We start from the raw sequence: 20,311 nt of genomic DNA, 5'->3' as shown, positions 1-20,311 counted from the left end.
GTATAAGAGGAGAGCAATTGAGCATAGTTTAAATAAAAATAAAAGTGGTAATAGAATTGTAAATATATACAAAGATAGATTGTTATATTTAATGGATCTGATCGTATTTAATATATCATGTCAAGATTAGAACTTGGAACTTTTCATTAGTCTGCCATATATATTCTTGTATACATTGCTTTCCTTTTGGTATGTCATCCTAGGGATTGCATAATATCCAGAAAGTGATGCCCCTTTTCTTATTTTTCCATGACAATAGCAGCCAAACAGACAATTTCAATTCTCTGCTCAGCACTCATCCATGCAATGAATTATTTTTGCATTTTACAGGTGCTTGATTTCTTAGGATTTCTTTTGACCTTGAGGTTCTGTTTGCCATTGAAGTGGGATTCCCCTATGCAGATAGTAATAAACTGGTGAGTTCATCCTTACAGAATGAAGTCATCCTTGATCACTCTCAGGGATATCTTTGTGAGCTCATGCTGAGCACTAAGTCCAACTTAAATGAATTGTGATATAGAATCTAGGAATATGACTATGGAATTACATGACCAAAGATACTTCCAAGGTATTGAATATATTTTATTGGGTGGTATTAGATAGTTTAGTCAAGAGAGAGTGTTTAGATATCCCAGGAAGATGGAGGAGACTCTGGAAAGGAGAAAGTGAAGCTTGGCATAAGTAATTTAGCAAAAATAGGATTTTTTTTTTCTCTTTGTCTCCACTCTTCTCCATCTAAAGATAGAAACAAATGCATTTGGCTTGAAACATGTCTATATTATGGCCTAAACCATTGTCATTGTAAAAGGAATATTTTTAAAAAAGTTTTTCAAACAGTTTCCAAGTGGAAAATAATGAATTTTCCACTGTAATTTCCTTCAGAGATTTGTAGTGGCTTCTCTCTTTCTTTTTCTTTTACCTTTAAGATTAAATGCTGAAATTAAAACCACACTAAGATTCCACCTCACCCCTGTTAGAATAGCCATCATCAGCAACACCACCAACAACAGGTGTTGGCGAGGATGCGGGGAAAAAGGAACCCTTTTACACTGTTGGTGGGAATGTAGACTAGTACAACCACTCTGGAAAAAAATTTGGAGGCTACTTAAAAAGATGGACATCGATCTGCCATTTGATCCAGCAATACCACTCTTGGGGATATACCCAAAAGACTGTTACTCCAGAGGCACCTGCACATCCATGTTTATTGCGGCACTATTCACAATAGCCAAGTTATGGAAACAGCCAAGATGTCCCAGCACTGACGAATGGATTAAGAAAATGTGGTATCTATACACAATGGAATTTTATGCAGCCATGAAGAAGAACGAAATGTTATCATTCGCTGGTAAATGGATGGAATTGGAGAACATCATTCTGAGTGAGGTTAGCCTGGCTCAAAAGACCAAAAATCGTATGTTCTCCCTCATATGTGGACATTAGATCAAGGGCAAACACAACAAGGGGATTGGACTATGAGCACATGATAAAAGCGAGAGCACACAAGGGAGGGGTGAGGATAGGTAAGACACCTAAAAAACTAGCTAGCATTTGTTGCCCTTAATGCAGAGAAACTAAAGCAGATACCTTAAAGCAAATGAGGCCAATAGGAAAAGGGGACCAGGAACTAGAGAAAAGGTTAGATCAAAAAGAATTAACCTAGAAGGTAACACCCACACACAGGAAATCAATGTGAGTCAATGCCCTGTATAGCTATCCTTATCTCAACCAACAAAACCCCTTGTTCCTTCCTATTATTGCTTATACTCTCTCTACAACAAAATTAGAGATAAGGGCAAAATAGTTTCTGCTGGGTATTGAGGGGGGGAGCGGGAGGGGGCGGAGTGGGTGGTAAGGGAGGGGGTGGGGGCAGGGGGGAGAAATGAACCAAGCCTTGTATGCACATATGAATAATAAAAGAAAAATGAAAAAAAAAAAAAAAAAAAAAAAAAAAAAAAAAGATTAAATGCTGAGCCAGGCATAGTGGTACACTCCATAATACAGCAGAAGAATCTCAAGTTTAAGGCCAGCCTGAGCAGTATAGTGAGACCTTGTCTTAAAAACAAATGAACCCTGGCTGGGCACTGATGGCTTATGTCTGTAATCCTAGCTACTCAGGAGGAAGAGATCAGAGGATTGTGGTTCAAAGCCAGCCCAGACAAATAATTTTCAAGACTGTATCTTGAAAAAAACCCATCACAAAAAAGGGCTGGTGGAGTGGCTCAAAGTGTACTGAGTTTAAGCCCCAGTGCCAAACACACACACACACACACACACACAGACACACACACAGACACACACACACACACAAAACCCCTGAAATGCCGTAAGATTACATTCAAGGGCTCAATAATAAACAATTTTTATCTGCCATCCCAAGATGCTTAATATAATATGTAGACACTGCCACCAAAATCTCTCATACTTTGTCCTTTTATGAAAGAAAAACTAGCACATATCATGTTTATAACAACTGCTATTTCTGACTTATAATAATCTTTTTGTTTTTCCCCTAGTAGATGAGTCTGACCAGTTATGCCTATTACAATTCTTGTTGAATATTTAAAGCACAAAGCACTAAAGTGTTTAATACGGGTTGATCAGTAATTAATCTTAGAGAAGACTGGTACTAAGATGCAGCAAGACGCTCTGGAGTTGTTAATGGCTTTATCATATTAAATTAATATTTATCACATTAAATGAGATGTCCATATATATATGTATATCTCTCTCTACATATGGAAATCTAATTTATCTAATGTGATAAATTAATATATTAAAAATATGTAAGTAGCCATGCTGAGGATTGAACCAAAGGCCTTATACACATTAGATAAGTACTGTACCAAAGATCTATGTCCTCAAATATTTCCATGTTCTTAAAGGTGAAATGCCTATAATAGAAACCTGATATATCCTAATTTTGTTACCTGCCATTTGTCTACTTTGGATCTAATGAGGAAAGAATATTTTAGTGGAAAGACTCTTGGAAGGTATCATTTGAGTGTAGGATGAGCAAACTGAGTAAGTGAGGGTCAGATGATAAAAACTTTAATTTTTCACCCCAAAGCTGTCATTTATAGAGCAAGTCATTTTATGGTGTTTTAATTGACTGAGGAACTAGTTTATTTGCAAATTAAACCTATATTTTGTTTGTCTTGTTTTGCTTTTCCTAGTGCTGGGATGGAATTCAGGGCCTTATGCATGCTAGACCAACTGGAGCTCATCCCCATCTCCCTCTGCAAGGTTTTTTAAAAAATATTTTTTATTATCACATTATTGTTGTACTAGGGATATATTGTGACATTTACAAAAGTGCTTTCAATATATCTTAGTTAAATTCATTTCCTCCATGATTCTCCTTTATACCCTCCTATCCCCATTTCTTTTTTTCTTTTTTGGTGGAACTGGGGTTTGAACTCAGGGCCTCATGCTTTCTAGACAGTCACTCACCCCTTGAGCCATGCCCTCAACCCAGTATCTATGGAAAAATCTTTTTCCCAGTGTAGATTGGATGCTGTGACATTGATTATCTCAAGTGCAAACTAAAATAAAAACATCAGCGGGAACAGAAACAGTTGGAGAATTACCATGAACTCATTGTAGAAACTGAAAGCAGATGCTAGTAACTATTATGGATAGGGCAGCAAGTTTAAAGCAGAACTTCAACACACAGACTAGTAAAAGTGGTAGTATTAGTGACTAATTCCATAATCCAAGTGATACAAACCAACTAGGTTAACAGTTATACACACACACAGAGCCACTCAAAAACACACACATACATACACACAAACACATGTGCGCACACACACTTCAGCATTCAAAAAGAAATTTGGCCATTGACAAAGGCCAAGATATAGAATCAGTCTAAGTGCCCACTGATAGATGAATGGATAAATTAAATGTGGTATATAAATTCTATTGTGTATGGGTGTTTACACACACACACACACACACACACACATACACACACACACATACACACACACACAATGAGTTCAAAGTTAACGACAAAAGAAATTTATCACAACATATAGTATCCTGGAGAACACTAAGTGATATAAGGCAGGCTCAGAAAGAAAAATATTGCATGATCTCATTTATACAAATTCTAAAACAGTCTAATTCACTGAAGTGGAGAGTAGAATGGTGGTTGCTATCAGCTGTGGGGTTGGAGAAATGGGGAGATGATGATTCAAGGGTACAAAGCTTCAATTATGCAGGATGAAAAAATTCTGATATCTATTTTATAGCATAGTGGTTATAGTTAATAAGATTGTAAATAGATGCAACTTGCTAAGACAGTAGATCTTAAATGCTTTCAATATACACATAAAATGTGAGACTGCAGATATATTAATTAGCTTGGTTGTACTAATTACTTCACAATGTATACATATATCAAAGCATCGTGTTTACACTGTAAATATATATAATCTTTGTATTATACTTCAGTAAAGTTGGGAGGACAAAAAGAATTTGGAAAATAATCAAGTTCTTTATTTGCATTTCTTGAATACTATGAAGAACATAAGAATGTCATAAGAATATAATTTCTGCTTTCCTTTTACCTTTCAACAATAACACATTTTCTCCCACTTCGGAATAGTGCCTTTCTCCTCAGGTCTTCTTATTTAAAACTCTTAAAACTGTCTTAATCTGTACTTTTTCTTTTTTATTTTCTCCTCTGCTTGTTTATATTAATTTTGTAACACATAAGCCCCAACTATACATACGAGAAGGCCCAAGCTTTCTGGGAGAACCAGGGAAAAGGAAGAAATTAAGCTAGTCTAGTGTAACCCTCTTTAGTAGGGAGGCAGAGGGCAGAGTTTTAATATTCAACTCTTTGGAGTCTTGGTCTTATGCCAACAGCTTGTATTAATAGAGAATTTTCTATGTAATTAGCACTTTATCATGACCCTGTGTAGGTACTCTTGACATTTCCTGTTTTGCAGGGAAGAAGACTGAGGCAGAGCTAGGACTTAAACCTGGCAGTTCAAGAGTTGATGCTTCAAGGCTAGCAGCGCGGTGGAGGTTTTGGTATGAATAGGATTCGGATTCACGTCTTGCCAACCAATAAGGGGAGGAACACCCCAGTGTCCAGGTCTCAGGAGCTCCTGTCTTGTTCCTTCACTCATCGCCCATGCTCGCAGCCTTGTCTGGAGGGGCAGGAGTTTTGCATTAAGCATATCCTTGAAGACAAGAATGCACCCTTCAAACAGTGTAGTTATAGATCGATGAAGAATGGAAAAAGATGTCCCAGTGCTGCCAGAGAAGAAAGATGGGTTATCCTTCTGTGCTGAACACACCCGTAGGAATGCCCTAGCACTTCATGCTCAAATGAAGAAGACCAACCCAGGGCCTATGGGTGAAACACTTTTGTGCCAGCTGAGCTCATATGCTAAGACAGGGCTGGGCTCTCAGACTCCAGAAAGTAGCCATAGCGAAGCCAGCCGAATTCTGGACATGCTGGTGTCTATACAGCTGAAGAAGTGGCCTTGATTATGTGTGAGAAGCTAATTTGTTTGCAGTCTTTATACATTGATCAGTTTAAATGACTTCAGCATTTGTTTAAGGAGAAGAAACGCTGATACTTACATAATTGAAAAGTGGAACATGAAGCTCTAGGTAGTAGTCTTCTTACTGGCCCAGAAGGTCTTTTGGCCAAAGAACAAGAGAACTTAAAGCGATTAAAACATCTCCAGCAATACCGCCAGCGCTATGGAGTGGAGACCTTACTACGCAGACAATTGAAGGAACATAGAATGCTGGCTACAGATGGTGCTGCCCAACAGGCCCATACCACATGTTCCAGTCAGAGGTGCTTGGCCTTTGTGGATGATGTTTGTTGTTCCAATCAGTCTCTTCCAATGACCAGACACTGCCTTACCCATATTTGTCAGGATACGAATCAGGTTCTCTTCAAATGCTGCCAGGGATCTGAAGAGGTACCGTGCAACAAACCAGTTCCTGTAAGCCACTCTGAGGATCCCTGCTGTCCACTGCATTTCCAGTTGCCTCCTCAGATATATAAGCCTGAGCAGGACTTGGATGTTGTGGGTGACGGTATGCAATGCCCTCCATCACCCTTGCTTTTTGATCCTTCTGTAACCCTTGAAGATCATTCAATGAAAGAAATTGCTGAAGGCCCAGTGGATATCTTGGGCCAGTTGCAGATGACTGGAGATGGGTACAGATCCCACGGATCTTGAAATTCTGAGAAAGCCTGTACACCATTGCCTCAAAGTGGATTGGCTACTGCAAATGGGAAACCAGAATCTACTTCTGTCAGTTGACACAGCTTGTTTGGGGACCATTCGACTTTGGTGGATTTGAATTTCCCATTCTTCAGACAAGTGTCTCTGATCATCTCTCACTAAACAGGGAGCTCTGGATATAAAGTCCTATAGCAAAACATAAAACCAGATTTTGGGGGAATGGACCCAGTGCCTAAGAGTTGTGGGCTTCTTCACAAGGAAGAGAGAGATAAAGAAGTAATATCTGTCTCTGAGATTGGGTGAATATTTGGAACTGTGTGAAAGAAGCATTCTTATAATAGGATTTCCTAAGTCATGGGTAGGAAGCCACATAAATGATTAGGTAGGGACTGTGTTTATGAATGATGCTCTTGAGATATTGGTGGCCCCAGTGTCTGGTTTCCCTATCTAAAGGCCTACATTTTAGCCTTTCCTCACCCCCACTTAATTGGGACTCTGAACCCCTTTCCCTAGGAGCTCTTAACTTTATAAGGAAGTAGCTGACAGGATTGGACTGTCCTTAACCATCCATCTTCTAACTATGTAAGTTTCTGTAGTGGCTATCTTATGTAAAATATAGTAAAAATTTATTGTATATAGTTTCTAGTAAATGTTAAAGAAAATATTATGAAAATGTAAAGCATTTGCCTGAAAAAAAAAAGAGTTGATGCTTCAGACAGTAAGTGTATGACAAAACTTCAACCTGTTGTCTCGGAATTGCTTAAGAATAGTAAAATCTCTCACTTTAAGTAAAACAAGTCTAGCTGTAAGTACATAGTAATGCTAGCAAATGTTCTTTTCCACTTTGAAAATCACTAGTGTGAATGGGGTGTCTAGAGATCTTTCTGATAAATGAATCCAGTATGAAAATAAGCATTTATGAATACAGGTAATTTGAATATGCACAAAAGTAAGCAGAACACACAGTGAGATTGGGCTATTTTTCATCCAGCTGCAAGGGGCTGTCATTGGTTGAGTTTAGTTGTGATTGCCAGGAAGACATCAACTACTTTCAATGCTCAGACTATATTTTATGACTGCTTGAAGGATATCAGATGAGCTGTCTGTTGTAAATCAATAATGATTTGCTTTAGAGTAATGAGAAACTAAAACTGTTTCTAATAAATTTCCAAATGCTTAGCATATTTTGAAAACCAGTCATTTAATAAGAATTAGATTTCTTCTCTGTCCTTAAGAAAGAGCTAAGGGTGGAGGGAAAAAGAAAAAGTAGCCAAACATTTGGAATAACAGAGAAATGTGAAAACAGTGAATGAGAGTATATGCATTCCAAGCTTTGTTTTGTAATCTCAGCTGTTAAGAGACATGCTCTGTGGTTCGGGGTGTTGAACTTTTATCTAGGAATATGCCACAGTGCCCTCTGGATAGTTTCCTTGGAGATGTCCATTGGCTGCTTAGTGGCTGGTCTGAGTTTCCGTATCAACTAAGTAACAAGGATACATTGAAATTAGCTGAACTCTAGCCCAAATCATGGTCTCTGTGTGCTGGCAGTGCTCTGCTATGATTGGGTAACTGGAGCGTGTCTTGGAATGTGGATGGATGGGTCCATTTTTCTGGGTAGTCTTTTAGACTGCATCATGGGAAAAGAAAAATGTAGGCTCAATTCATCCATTAATTTGATACTGTTATAAGTCTATTTTTCCTGAGGACTTTGATGAAATTGGAAGGGAAAAAGAAATCCATTAGGGAGGGAAAAGTAGGGGATGTTTTTTTTCCTAAATGTGATTCTAAAGTTATGTCAACATTGTAAGAGTAATCTAATGGTTAATGAACTGTTATAGTTGCTATTTGTCAGACCAAAAAAAGAATGCAACTATTACTTGTAGAATCTCTGGCACCTAATCCCACTTATTTTGGGGGAAGGAATGAAAATAGTATAGAATATTGTGGTGAGACAATAGCGCATTCTGAGCTGGGTTTCCTGTCTTGAGAAGGTTTTCTCCTTAGTGAGATGAAGCAAATATAGTCATTTCAGTTTCTGGATATTCTTGTGGTAGAATTGAACTTAAGGCCTCACACATGCTAGGCAATCAATCTCTTTCTTTCTTGCTTTTTTCTTTTTTCAGTACTGGGGTTTGAACTCAGGGCCTCACACTTGCTAAAGAGGCACTCTACTTCTTGAGCCACTCTGCCAGCCCAAAGCACTCTATCTCTTGATCCATGTCCCCATCTCTTTTGGTATTAATTATTTAGAGACAGGATCTCACTTACTTTGCCTGGGCTGGTCTCAAACTCATGGACTCCTGTCTCCATCTCCCAAGCAGCTGAGATTATAGATGTGTACCACCATGCCTAGGGCTGGGCATTCTAATGCATGGACAGTATTTTTCATTGTCTTTTGTTTAAGAATAAATAAACTATAGTTGTATTCTTATATTGGTTGCTGTTTGATATGGAGTGATTTTTTTTAAAGAAGTAGAAAGGGCTTAATCTCAATGGTTTGATTCTATATAAAATCACAAAGAGTCTGTGGCAAAGATTTGCAGATATTCTTGCTCTTACTTCATTGTTGGGGCACAGCTGGGTTATATTTTCCTTGTAGCTTGATGTGGTCATGTGCCTGTGCTCTGTTCAGTGGAATGTGAGCAAAAATGATTGGTGTACTTCTAGGCCTGCCTTATAAAATCCTATTGTGTGCATCTCTTTTCCTGTTTCCCAGGTGCTGGCTGAATGATGAGGGCTGCTAGGACCTAGAGAAGAAGAGAATCACAATTTAGAAGATCCCTCAATGAGCACATTGCAGAACATCCCACCAGAAAAAACATAATTGGCCAGTGACAAGCATGCACTAGAATTAAAACATTATGATGTTAAAGCACTGAGATTGAGGCATTGCTTTTTCCAGCAAGTGACCTTTTTTACTTTATTAACACTGGATTAATTTATGAAATGACCAAGAAGATGATCTTGCAGGATGATAATGATCCTGTACTCTATGTTAGGTTTTCTAGGTTCTGGTCCTGGCTTCTGCCTGTTAGTGTTTGCAAGATTCTAAGCAGATGACTAGCATTCCTTTCTGGCAACAGTTTTTCATCAGAAAAATGTAGTTTGGACCAAAGCCTTCAGATAATTTAGACAGAGACTCTGAAACAAAAGGAACTTGTCATAAGGATACAGGTGGCTCAAAGTATCCAAGATGCTATTAGAGAACCAGATTCAGAAAGGACAAGAATAAGGGAAGACCCAGGGATCCAGGTGACAAGAGGTAATCTAAAACATTATCTTGAATGCTAAGTTTCACTTATACTGGAGGAATAATTTGTAGTGATGTGTTGCACTGCATGACTACTGTTAAGAATAATGTATGCATATTTTAAAATTTCTGAAATGGGGACTGGGTGCTGTGGCTTATGCCTATAATCTCACTTATATGGGAGGCAGTGATCATGAGAATTATGCTTTGAGGCCAGTGCAGGCAAAAATTTAAGACTCTGTCTGAAAAATAAGTAAAGCAAAAAGGGATAGGGGTGTGGCTCAAGTGGTAGAGCACCAGCCTAGCAAGTGTGAGGTCATGAGTTTAAACTCCAGTATCATGCACACAAAGAACCTAGAATAATGTGTTTTTAACATTCTCACCACACACACACACACACACACACACACACACACACACACACAGATGGTAAGCTTGTGAGGTGATGAATGTGTTAATTAGCATGGTTGAATTTTTCCACATTATACCCTAGAACATCACATTGTACCCTATAAATGATTATTATTTGTTGATCAAAAACAAGTTAAGTTTTAAAAACCTCAACTATTTATCATAAGTTTTTTCCATTCTTGTCTATGGGTTAGATTTTGCCATGGAAAACAAGCAAACAAACGAAAAACTGTCCTAAAACTTGTGACTTAACACAACAGCATTTGAACTGATGATTTGGGCTGAGCTCAGCTGAACTTTTCTGCAGATCTGGGCCAGGCAGGCTCACTTGTGTATCTGTTGTCAGATGCCATGTCAGTCCTAGTTAGCTCAACTAGGATGACTTATTTCTGTTCCATGTATTCTCTTATCTTCCATTAAGTGAACAACAGTTTATTCATGTGACAACTGAGCAGGGAACCAAGAAAAGTGTATGTATGTGTAAGATCTCTTGAGGCCTGTGCTTAGAACTTTCACAAAGTCACTTTTGCAGCATTATATTGACTAAAGCAAGTTTCAAAGATAGCCCAGATTTAAGAGATCAGGAAATAAAATCCACTTCTTAATGAGAAGAGCTTCAAAACCCGTATTGCAAAGTGGAATGAATATGGGATGAGATAGAGAAGAATTGTGTCCATGTCTGCAATTCATCAAAACTTTCTTGGATGGTAAGCCTACTCCTTGGTAAGGGAAGGCTGATTGTCCTCCTCCTAAGAGGGAATTAGGAATTAGAATGAAGGGAAGATCTGAGTTAGGCAGATCTGGTTTTGAAACCTAGCGCCCTTAGCTAACTGTGTTTTCAGAAAAACACAGAAACTCCCACAAAATGATGTTCCTATTTGTAAAGTGGGTTTAGTAATACTTACAAGCTTGTAGGAGTAGACATTAGGAAAGTAAGATACATTACTTTATTTATATGTAGTTAGCATCTAGTAACTTCTCTGGTTTTCACCTTGAGTTCACAGTGAACTGAAAGAGAGATATACATATTTAAGATAAGTCTGCCTTTTGATTCTTCTGAAAATAGTGCAGGAGAAAATTTAAAGTTCAACTTACTTTTGCTCCTTCTGTAGCATATTAGGAGCATTCATCAGTTACTAAGAAGATGTATCGTCTCCATTCTCAGAGATTAAGATTACTTCAGGGCTGTTTTCAGTGGGTAAGGATTGGGGTGGCTCCACTGTGTTTATCATCTTCATCCTCTTTTATGGATTGAAGGGGGATGTCATTCTGATTAGTTGCTACTTATGCTGTTCTTTAGCACACTTCCTTTCTGGAAAATACTGTGGCTTTATGGAGCCTGAGGTAGCATTTGTTTCTAAAGGTGTTTGGTGAATATGTATTGAATGAATAGTGGAGTAAATGAATGATTTGGTATAATCTGCTGGTTTCCTGGTGACAGATTTAAATGTAAGAAATGTCTTAATTAAATGCAGACAATGATCTAGCCCTAAAAGCTGCCAGAGGAGATACTTTAGGGACAGAATTACAGCTCTTTAAATAAGTAATATTGGGGTTTTCTATCTTGGGTATAAAACTGGATTTCATTAGTTTGTCCTGAAACTTGCTGTTTTGAGTTGTTGGGGTCGTATGCAGGAAGTGTATTTCCTGGTTTTTAAAACTAAGTTTTGGTGAATGGGTTTGTGGTGTTTTTGCTCACCTTGGAATCCCAAACCATAAGTAGACTGTAGGTAGGGAAAAATGGTGTGACTGAACCATCAAAGTCCTCAGAACCATCAGTGGTTCTAAGAGCTAATGTACTCCAACCCCATCCCTGCTGCCACCCCCAAACCCTCATGCTTCTTAAGTTCTAAGTGTGTACTCCCTCTGCCTCTTTTCTTCCAGATTAGAGCTCTGATGGATTTAAGCCTGTTTGTGCTATGTCCTTTGACCTCCCCTTGGAATTTGGGAGATGGCAGGCTCTAGATGAAGGCAGTGACTGGTCAGCATTTTGTTTGCTAAGTAGATTCCACTTGGAGCACCTGATGATGGATACATTACTTGATCTTCATGGGGAAAGCTCCAAGGAATTTGTAACCATGAAGGGGCACAAAAGTGGGGTAGTGGCATAAATGGAATGTACTTGTTTATTTGAAGCAGTCTCCATTTCCATCTGTTGCTCTGTCATCCATCTGGGTTAGCATTTATCACCAACTCTTTCCATTAAGTAAAGAATTATGGTCAATATTTGTAGTAAAATGATCTGGGATGGACTTGAAGTACCTCTTCATTATACTATTTTGTACTTTCAGTTCTCCCCTAGTCTTGTCTAGCACTGAGTGAGAGGCATGTAGAATAAAACAAATTCTTACTTCAACAAGTAGTCAAATCTGAAACACAAGGGAGATGACCCATTTTTCCCCCTAACGCTTTCTAGATATACAAATATGTCTCTTTCAAGGGCAGCGTGAACAGTGCTTTCAGGCAGGAGTGGCTACTGTAGGCTAACTCCCTTTGGATGCAGTGCTGGGAGTACTCAAGGCCCTGCCACTGCTGGTTGTGCTGAGGTCCCCATGGGGCAGCTGGCATGATGCTTCCAAGACATGCTTCAAAGGAGGTCAGTTGAAGTGGTTCCATTATTGTTTTGATTTTTTTGTTTTTGTCCCTCACCTAGTTCATGGAATTTAAGTAAAGATTTTGAAAGTTCATTCTGACAAGAATGAAATAATTTTTGGAAATGACTTTTCAAAGTTTGGTTGTGTCTTTTTCAAAATCATTTAGGAATCTTTAAAAGATCTTACTAAGGGTTCCAGGAGCAGAGTGTTAAGAAAAGCTCAGCACATGAATCTTTTAGGGATCCGAGGTTATTGACATCAAAGCTTGCAGACAGAAAGGCATACCAGGTCATTTCTACCCATTGTTTCTGCTAAATAATGGTAGCTTATATAGGGTACAGGGTTTCTGTTTGAAACTCAATAATTATGTAAGAAAAATCACAATTTGCGGGAAGAATCTACCAATAGATTTTTAATGGAATAAAGTAGTGTTTTATATACCAAAATAAAATAAGATTTAGAAAATCCATAAGTCTATATCATCTAAGTTTGGCAAAACATTCAAAAGTATCATAAGTAAGATTAAGTTTTTTGGAGAAGTGCTTGTAAAAATATTTGCTTACGAAAAATACCCTGAAGAGAGGCAAAATGTCAGTATGTGTTAAAATACTTAGGTTGAAATATTTACATATTTCAATTTTTATGCCCTTTGCTGTCAACTGAATTGGCCCTCCTCCTCCCCCTCCACTGCTCCCAATTTATATGTAGAAGATCTAGCCCACAATTTGACTATATTAGGAGATAGGGCATTTTGTAGTTAATTAAATTAAATGAGTTCCTAAGGATGGGGTCCTGATTCAATAGGACTAGTATCCTTATAAGAAAAAAACAGCAAGGAGCTTGTGATTGCTTCTTCTATGCTCACTCCACATAAGCATGCATGAGGAGGTGGCTGTCTGCAGGCCAGGGAGTGAACTGCCACCCGAACTAAATCAGCTGTTCCTTAATCTTCTGCTTCCTACCTCAAGAACTCTGAGATACACAATTTTGTGTTTAAATCACTTAGTCTGTGTTATTTTGTTAAAACAGCCTGAGAGATTATCTATCCTTCATATAGCAGAATTTACTAAAAGTTTGACAGATAAAGGGATTTTCTTTCTAAAAGGATAAAAAAATTTTCATGTACTTTGCTCATGTAACGTTGAGAAAGATTTCAAGCATTTTGCAAAAACAGTAAAAATAATGAGATAATACTATATAAGATACTCTTTAGGAAAATACAATTAATATGGCATTAAAGATCAATTTGGTGAAGAAACTGATCAAAGGATATAAATCTACACCAAGGAAAATAGTTTTATGTTATTTTTAATGTTCAGATAATAACTGTTAATTAAAAATATGTGTGCATATGTTAATTTTAAATATAGTATTTTTCAAAAATAGTTTCAACCAGAACTAGTTTATAGTTTTATCAATAAATTAAAATCGACATGTTGATTAAAAATATTTCAAAATTAATATTTTATTTAACAACCTTTTCTCACTCTCAGAATTGTCCTAGCTTGATCCAAATGTATGGTCATCTCTGGTAAGGTTGAAATATCCAGTCTGAGAAATTCATTTTCACTGAAGTTTGTAGTTATTGTCTTTTGATTAAATTGAGCTGATCTAAAATAAGCTCTTCCTTTCCACTCAAGGTAGACACAGTGCTCTGTGATACTCTGACTTCTGGGCCCAGGAAGATATTTCCTTCAAGTAGGGGTGACAGGTAACTGGATTCTAGCCAAAGGAATAGTAATGTCTGGAACTGGCTCTGAAGTGTCTTCCATGCTCTCCAATATTCTCTCTTTTCTTTCCTATTGGATGGATGAGGATAATCCAGCAAAGGATCTGGAAGTCTTTAAATATGGCCGTCTACTGACAGGTGTTCCCAGGTGCTTGATGACCGGACTTGCCTTGGACTATGACATGAAGAGTAGATAACCATGTGTAGTGTTAAGCTACTAGGGGTGGGGGCTGTTTGTTATAACTGTAAAGATTTCTTACATTGATTAGTGTAGCATCCAACTTTGTCCCAAGAATGTTAATCTCAGGCTGTTTGTCTGATTGGCTTTCTCTAAAATTCATTTGTGACTTGATAATACTTCAAAAGATTTATGAGGAATAAGGAATGAGCTTATAATTAAGCCAATGAATGATGAAAATAATTTTTATTTTTATGGTGTACAAATATAATCACAATCCTCATAGCAACCCTTTGAATAGATATTATTTATTTATGATTCATTCATTTAGCTGATTTTCTCTGGTTATTTTAAAGGTAAGTTCTCACTTTTGTTCAGGGTCCAGGCCATCTTGGACCATGATCTTATTTTACACTTCCTGAATGCTCAGTTTTTTTTCCATTGAGATGGGGCCTCAAAAACTTTTTTTTTGGCCTGGGTTGGCCTGGAACCATGATATTCTCATCCTGTGTAGCCTGGGATGACAGGTATGCACCACTGCACCTAGCAATTGGTTGATATGGGGGGGGTCTCTCAAACTATTTGGCCAGGCTGGCCTCAGATCATGAGATCCTCCTGATCTCAGCCACCCAGCTAGCTAGAATTACAGGATGAGCCACTGGTACCTGGCCTGAGGTAGAAAGTTTATTATTTCCATTTTACAGATGGGGATACTTAAACTTCAACAGTGTAAATAACTTGTCAAAGATCACATGTGAAAATTGTAGAGTAAAAATTTTCTTGCAGGTATATTTGCCTCCAAAATCTGGCCTCTTGATTACTATATTAACCATTCAGAGACATTGTCAGTCCCAAGACTTTTTCTTTTTTAGATACAAGGTCTTGCTCTGTAGCCTTGATTGGCCTCAAACTCATGATCCTCCTGCCTCAGTTTCCTGAGTGTTGGAATTATAGGCCTGTACCACCATACCTAGTCTAAGACAGTTTAAATATTACCATGATTCATAATTCATGATGATGGTGACTGACATTTGTGCATATTTACTTCTCGTCAGGCTTGAGCTCTGGACTTTACATGGAATCATTTATTAAGTCTTCACAACCATCATCTGAGATAGACGTTACTACTTTCTGTTGTATGTATGTCAAGTGTTTCTAGTAGCTACGATAAGCACTCAGTAAATATAAGTCAGTGTCTAGCTTATAGAAGAGAAAACTGCAGTTTTGAAAGACTAAGTCACTGGCTGTAGAACCTTTTGGGAACTTTCTTTCAAAGAAAGTGCCTTGGGCACTTCAGTCTGTCTGCCTTAGTTTGCATGGGTTGCAACATTTCTCTTCCAGGGAAGAAAATGGAAAGTGAGGAAAGTAATGTGGACCCTGTGATCTCTAAGTTAAAACAATTCCCAAGTTAAGGACAGAGGAGAAAATTCACATTTCCTAAGCTAAATGTTCCTATACATCAAGAAAGACTTTTGTCTCCACGTCCCCTATAACATACACACTTAGCCCTTTGCATGAATTTCATTCCTGTTGTGAATTAACAGAGAACCCAATTCTGCTGAAGTTGAGGTGGCAGTTTGGCTTCATGAGACTGGTCATAGTCAGTCTTCACATTAATTTTGAGCCAAGGGGCAAAAAGCAGCAGACACAAGGATTGAAAGATTATAGCTGCATTGCCTGGCTCAAAACTACACAAAAAAATGATAGGGGTGAGGGGAAGGAAAAAGAAAAAGAAGCAGAAAACAAAAACCAAGAAAGAAGGTAGGAGTAGACACCGGAGCAGCTCCAGCTTTCAGCAAGCCGGCTCTATTCCACTTCCTTTTGATTGTCCAGGAAAGCTAAGAAAAGTAAAAACAAGGCCGTGACTTTGTGGAAACAGTCTGTGGAAATGTTATGTTAAACAATCGGCCTCTGGGTCAATTGTGAAGGGCGTTAATGTGCGAGACCCCGATAAAGAGATTTGCCCGAACGGCCACAAAGCATTTCATATTTAAATATGGGCTCAGGTTTGTTCTGCACAACAGTATAAATATAACTAAGGTGGGGTAGAGAAGGAGATTTGGAAATCAGCCGATTTTAAGGAAGCCAACACAAACACTCTAACAAATGCAGCATTTCGCACAGCCTTTGTGCTCATTACTGATTGTTGGCATGCACTCATAAAAACAGAAAGGCCATGAAATGTAGCGGTCAAGATATTGTATGCCCTGGTAGTAATAAAATATATGGTTTATCTGAAAGCAGCCTTCTTGTCACGTATATTGCATTTTCTGAAGGTGATGTTTTTCTTTATTTTGTTTCATGGTGGTAGTAAAATCTTAGAAAAGTGTACAGTATTCCAGGAGGCCGATTCCTTTTCAGTGGCTATCTATCTCACCATGTGACAAGTCAGAGGGGCCAAAGCCTCTAACCCTGAAGACTTTTTGAAATTTGGTGTTTAATATAAAGGCATAGATTTTAGCCCCTTTAGCAATTCATTCTATATGAAAGTGTGTTTTATAATAGACTCAGCAGGCCATATAAAATTCAATAAAGCTGGAGCTGGTACCTAAAAACATTTGTCAGAATTCCATGGAAAGCCACATTTGAACATTTTTAACATATATTATTAGGCAGAAAGAATAATTATCTTCTCTTGAAGTTCCCAAGAGAGAAAAATGTATTTGTACAACCCTTTCAAAGAAAACCCTGTGCATTGCCAAACTGTTGTGTTTGGGATGGTGTCTTTTGTGCTGTGGCTTGTGACTGGCTTCTCATAGGGAAAGCAGACATGGCCCAGATATCGTTCCACTCTTTCATGAGATGACTACCTGGAGCAAGGTGTTTCGCCAAGAGCTTTGTAACACTTGGCTAAGAAATCTCTTTTGAACCCTATGAGTGTGGTGCCATGGGGAATTTAAGAACAAAATCTGCTACGAGTGACTGTCTTTATTTCTAACCTGTGCTCTTCATTTAGAATAAGTTGTGTCTCTCCTTCCCCTGCTTGTCTCTCTGGAGAGGGTCATCTTTCACTGAGAACACTCATATGTGCTAAAAGCATTGCATTTTTGATGTCAGTATCTTTTTAGTGTGTCTTGACTCAAACACAGATCCTCAGATATTAATTTGGGTGCAAGCAGATTATTTGTGAGCAGATCCCAGGAAACACATTGAGGGAGTGGGGAAAATAAGAGAGGGAAGGAAAGACAACCAAAAGCAGTTTTGTAGAAACAGTTTACTTCCATAGGACTCAATCCTTCTAGGGACCATCTGGGTCACCTAACATGGAAAATACAACTGAAAATTGTCCCTTGCAGGATGAGGCAACTCCACCATTTATTTATTTACCAACTCAGGTACCTCAGGTTGTTCCTGAGTTGGTTACTTTCCATCTGAGGTTTTCTAGCCTGCCTTAGGTTGACAAGCATTCTCCTACAGCCAAAGAATGACCTGAGATGGGAAAAGGAAAGGCAGAAGGCTCTGTCTGAATGGGAATTCTTTGTAGGATCCCTTGGGGTAGGACAAGTGGATTTCAGTGGTAACTTGGGAGCATCAGCAACAACTACCACTGCTACCAGAGACAGGTACCTATGAAAAATAAGGACTTTGTCCTTGTAAAGTTCTTATTTTTTGTAGGTGCCCCAGTCTCGGTTTTTCCCCTTAACATAAGTAGTTCTAGTCTTTTGGAGTAATTGGGTAAATTTTGATATTTAACATCTTTAACTGTATATATGGGGCACTTAATACATTGGAGAAAAGACAGTTTCTTCTACAAATGGTGCTGGTTAAAGTGAATATCCACATGTAGAAGACTGAGACCAGATCATTAACTCTCACTTTACAAAAGTCAATATAAAATGGATCAAAGATCAAAATGTAAGGCATGAAACTATTTTTTGCTAGTACTGGGATTTGAACTCAGGGCTTCATGCTTGCAAAGCAGGGCTCTATTGCTTCATGCCTCCAGTCCAAGACCTGAAAATTTTAAGTTGCTATATGAAAACATAGGTAAAACATTTCGACATATAGGCATATGCAATTACTTTCTAAATAGGACTCTAATTGCTCAGGATATAAAGGCAAGGATTGACAAATGGGATTGCATCAAATTAAAAAGGAAACAATTTTCAAGATCAAGAGTTAATCCACAGAATGGCAGAAAATTTTGCAAGCTATTCATTGAACAAGGAACTACTTCTAGAATATATAAAGAATCAAAAAATTAAATATCAAAAACCCCCAATTAATAAATGAGCAAATGAACTAGACAGATAGTTCTCAAAGAAGAAGTACAAATGGCCAATAAATACATGAAGAAACATTCAACATCCGCAGCCATAAAGGAAATGCAAATCAAAAGAACACTGAGATTCCATCTCATCCCAGTCAGAACGGCTGTCATCAAGACAACAAAAGCAGTAAATTCTGGTGAGGATGTGAAGTGGAGTTGGGGTGGAAAGGAACCCTTGTACACCGTTGGTTCAGAGGGAATGTAAATTAGTGTAGCCACTATGGAAATCAGTATGGAGGTTCCTGAAGAAACTAAAAATAGAGCTACCATATGGTCCTGCTATACCACTCTTAAATCTGAAGGAATCTGCGTCAGCATGCAATAGGGATACATACACATCCATGTTTATAGCAGCACGATTTACAACAGCTAAGCTATGGAACCAACCTAAGTGCCCAACAACCAATGACTGAATAAAGAAAATGTGGTACGCATATGCAATGGATTCAGTCATAAAGTAGAATGAGATGATGTCATTTTCAATTTTCAAGGAAAATGGATTGAATTAGAGATCATCATGTTAATTGAGAAAAGGCAAGCTGAGAAAACAAATATCAAATTTTTGCTCCTATGTGGAATTTGAAAAAGAAGATGTCATGGTTGTAAAGGGGGGACTATTTGGATGGGGGGAACCAACAGGTGGGAGGAAGGGAAAAGGAGAGGTTGACTAGTGGTAAATAATATAGAAGTATATTATATGTATGTATGAAAATAGCACAGTGAAAACCACCAAAAACTTAAAAAAGGAGGGTGGAAGAGGGAGCATGGAGGAGGGAGCATGGAGGAGGGAGAGTGGTTAAGAAAGAGCAATATAGATGAGGTGAATTTGATCAAAGGACATTATATGCATGTTGTAAATATGATTAAACCCCTTCATATAATTAATTTATGCTAATAATTTTTTAAAGCCACAGCAACCTACAAAAAAATTCATATGTGACTACCTTAACCCCAATGTGACTGCATTTAGAGATGGGGCTTTGAAGAGGTAATTAAAGTTAGAGGAAATCAAGGGGATGGGGCCTTGGTCTGATGAGATTAGTGCCCCTGTAAAGAGCACTCTCGTGCTCTCTCTCCCCCCGCCCCCCCCCCCGTTTCTTTCTTTATTGTGCAGACACAGCAAGAAAGAAGGTGGCCAACTGCAAACCAGAATGAAAGCCTTCACCAGTTCCTGACCATGGTCAAGACCCTGATGTTGAACTTCTAGCCTCCCAATTGTGAAAAATAAAATTCTGTTATGTCATTCAGTTGGACTATGGCATTTTGTTATGGTAGCCGAAGCTGACTAAGTTATCCAGTAAGTCCATGAAAAGATGTTCAATATTATTAGTCATGAAGGAAATGCAAATTAAAAGCTTATTAAGGTATCACTGCACACACACACACACACACACACACTGGAATGACACATTTTTAAAGATTGACAGTGCCAAGTTTTAATAAACACTTAGAACAATTAGATGTCTCATACACTGCTGGTAAGAGTGTGAAACTGGGCAATCATTCGGGAAAACAGTTTATTTCTTATATAGCCACACAAAAAGTTGTATATTCTGCAGATACCTTTAACTATATTTCTTGAACATGCAAAATTTATGTGACTGAAATTAGAACAGTGTTTTCCTGGGGTCCGGAGTGGGCTGAACATGAGGGAATTT

General features: G+C 38.2%; 1 pseudogene; it reads left to right on the top strand.

The window, feature by feature from the left end:
• The first annotated feature begins 328 nt into the window (after positions 1 to 328).
• Positions 329 to 19,859, top strand: LOC141423367 (KAT8 regulatory NSL complex subunit 2 pseudogene; annotated as a pseudogene).
• The last annotated feature ends 452 nt before the right edge of the window (positions 19,860 to 20,311 follow it).

Source organism: Castor canadensis, chromosome 5 (genome assembly GCF_047511655.1).
Source record: "Castor canadensis chromosome 5, mCasCan1.hap1v2, whole genome shotgun sequence".
Taxonomy (NCBI): Eukaryota; Metazoa; Chordata; class Mammalia; order Rodentia; family Castoridae; genus Castor; species Castor canadensis.
This window is presented reverse-complemented; position numbering and strand designations above follow the sequence as displayed.